Below are 3,504 nucleotides of genomic sequence, written 5' to 3'. Positions count from 1 at the left end.
GCTAGATCTAATATTTACAAGGCAAGAAAATGATATTGACAGTTTAATATATCACCCTCCACTCGGCAAAAGCGATCATGCAGTACTAAATTATAACTTCAGGATAGCATATGACATAGTAAACAGCAATGATAGTTACAAAAAGAGCCTAAACTATAAAAAGGGAAATTATCAAGACCTAAAGAAGTATTTCTTAGAAGCTGATTGGGAAAATGAGCTTAGAGGACAAGATTTAAATGCTGTATATAATAAAATTTGTGAATTTTATGAAATAGGAGTCCAGAAGTACATCCCACAGCACAAAGAAGCAGATAAGAAAATACAGAAATGGTTCAATACAGAATGTAAAAAATCAAAAGAAAGAAGAGATTTGTTGTGGAATAGATACAGAAGACACAATAGTGAAAGGGCATATAATAATTACAAACAGGCAAGAAACGACTATACAAGAATAAGGAGGGAAGCCCAAAAACAGTTTGAGGAGGATATAATAAATAAAAGTAGTGATCAACCAAAGCTGTTTTACAGCTATATCAGAAGCAAAACTAAAGTAAAAGATATAATACAATCCATTATGGACGAGGGAATCACTTATACACAAGAGAAAGATATTTGTGAAGCACTAAATAAGAATTTCCAATTAGTTTTTACAGAAGAAAAAATTTTGAGAGGGACTATGTGGAACACGCATGTCCACACATACTACCAGATATACAAATAGCAGAAAAAGTAATACAGGAGTAGTTAAGTAGATTAGACAGAGGAAAAGCAAGTGGTCCTGATGAAATTTCATGTTGGGTATTACGAGAATGTGCAAAGGAGTTAAGTAAACCATTATTTTTAATTTTCAAGAAATCCTTGAGTCAAGGGAAACTACCTGATATTTGGAAAAAGCAAATATTGTCCCCTTATTCAAGAAAGGAAATAGACAAAATCCACTCAACTACCGACCAGTATCACTGACCAGTATTGTAAGCAAGGTATTAGAAAAACTTATAAGAAAAGCTTGGGTAAATCATCTAGAAGAACACAGTATGATAACAGAAAGACAGTTTGGTTTCAGAAAAGGAAAATCATGTGTTACTAATCTGTTGAGCTACTATGACAGAGTAACCAACACAATACAGGAAAGAGAAGGATGGGTGGACAGTATCTATTTAGATTTCAAGAAAGCTTTTGACACAGTACCACACCAAAGACTTATATGGAAACTGTATCATCAAGGAGGAATTCGAGGCAAACTGTTTTGTTGGATGCAAGACTTTCTCATAAAAAGAGAAATGAGGACAGTACTAAGAGGAAACTACTCATCATGGAAAGAAGTGACTAGTGGAGTACCACAGGGTTCAGTGCTGGCACCAATCATGTTTTTAGTGTATATAAATGACATAAACAGTAACACTGGAAATGAGAGCTATCTGAATATGTTTGCAGATGATGCAAAAATACAAAGGAGAATTATTACTAACACAGACTCTTGTAAAGAGCTACAAGAAGAATTAAATAAACTTCATGAATGGGGTAGTACATGGCAAATGGAATTCAATGTGGACAAGTGTCATGTAATCAAGTTTGGTAAAAGTGGAAAAAGACCTGATTGGGATTATAAGTTAGGAAATAAAACCCTATACACATCAGAAAGAGAGAAAGACCTAGGTGTGATTATCAATAACAGACTATCTCCGGCTGACCACATCAGCGAGAAGGTACGGAACATGTATACACTGCTTGCAAATATGAGAATAGCATTCATATACATAAATGAAGACATGCTAAGAAGGATAATAACATCATTCATTAGACCAACCCTGGAATATGCATCAGTAGTCTGGAGTCCTCATCTCAAAAAGCACATAGACAAGATTGAAAATGTTCAAAGGGCCGCTACAAGATGGATACCAAGCTTAAGGGACCTAAGCTACGAAGAAAGACCAAATAAACTGAATCTACCAACACTACAGGAGAGAAGGAAAAGAGGTGACATGATAATGCTATATAAATGCATATCAGGAAAGGAGAAAATAGACATAAATGATTACTTAACATATGGAGAAGCATCAGCATGAGGACACTGCAAAAAATTGCATAAGAAGAGAGGTGATAAAGACTTAAGGAAATTCAGTTTCCCAAACAGAGCAATTGATCAATGGAATGCACTACCGAATGAAATAGTGTGTGCCAAAACAGTTCACAAATTTAAGGATATGTACGATAAATATGGTTTAAGACACGGGACAGTACGAGCTTGACTCATTCCTGTAAAGATACAATTAGGTAAGAATAATTAGGTAAGAACACACACGCCAGCGCCCGCCTGCACATGCGCACCCCTTTCCACCCACACATACCCTCGGCTCTTCAACATTCCCCATACAACCCCTACTCAAAACTATTCCCCCCACACAAATCACTCCACCCTCAGCCTCCCACTGCTCTCTACCCACCCATCCCACATCCCAACCACATAAACGAATAAGTAATTTTTCTGGGGATATTACTGTATTGTTATTGGTTTTCATTACTTTTATTCAACCATGCCATCATAATAATGTCGTTTCTGTTGTCAAAAAGTTTTCTATATGATATTCCCCAGTTACAAAAAAAAAAAAAAAAAAATTGTGGGCAGGCGCTATCTTAGTGTGGTGACGTGAGTATGAGAGACGTAGCATGCACTAACATTATTTTATGGCGCTGCCAATGAACACACCTTTTTAGGTCGGACCAGGTGCCCCCTATACACGAATAAAAAGGAAAAATACGAGGTCAATAATCCTGATCCGACTATTAACCATCCAGTATTTTAATGAACCAACAAAAGCGTATGAATAGCAACGCATATTACACCCGATATATGAGAGGAGAGAGACCAGTCATCCGTTCCCGAGCGTCATTTGCCTATGTAAAAATGTAATCGATCCATCCCTCCAAATTATACCCTTAGTCTATGGGTAAATCCAGCCAGAGTGCCTTAATTAAACAAACACCAACCAACCAACCAATCTACTAACTGGTTTTCTGGGTTACAGGAGGCTAATTGGACTGCCATAACGTCAGGTACCTGCACTGTAAAATTAGCTATACACTGAGTGGATGGTAGGGGCCCCCACCAAAGTAAAAGCATATATTTATGGCTTCATAAAAAGCAGCATTTACGTAGTATTGCTCGCACATTCTCGTACACCCACATACATAGATCTGATACACACACACACACACACACACACACACACACACACACACACACACACACACACACACATATCTTCCTCCTGACTCTCATCATACAGGTTTCCCCCTTTAAACTTTGCCTTTGACGAAAAACAACCCTGAAAATGACAAGATAAAACAACCATCTAGAAACAAGTTCAGCTCATCACAGACTGGGAAAAGTCTCCTCCACTCAGGCCAGTATTTCTGGGAGAGGGTGTTGAGAGGAAACTTGTTTTTTGTGCAAGGTGAGGGGCAAACTATAAGACACTGATATTTAACAATTTTTGGTCAGTG

The sequence above is a fragment of the Coenobita brevimanus genome, chromosome 105 (assembly GCF_032717465.1).
Source record: "Coenobita brevimanus isolate Jiangsu-jjx chromosome 105, ASM3271746v2, whole genome shotgun sequence".
In the NCBI taxonomy this organism is placed as follows: domain Eukaryota; kingdom Metazoa; phylum Arthropoda; class Malacostraca; order Decapoda; family Coenobitidae; genus Coenobita; species Coenobita brevimanus.
The sequence above is the reverse complement of the archived record's forward strand: the minus strand, read 5'-3'. Positions refer to the sequence as shown.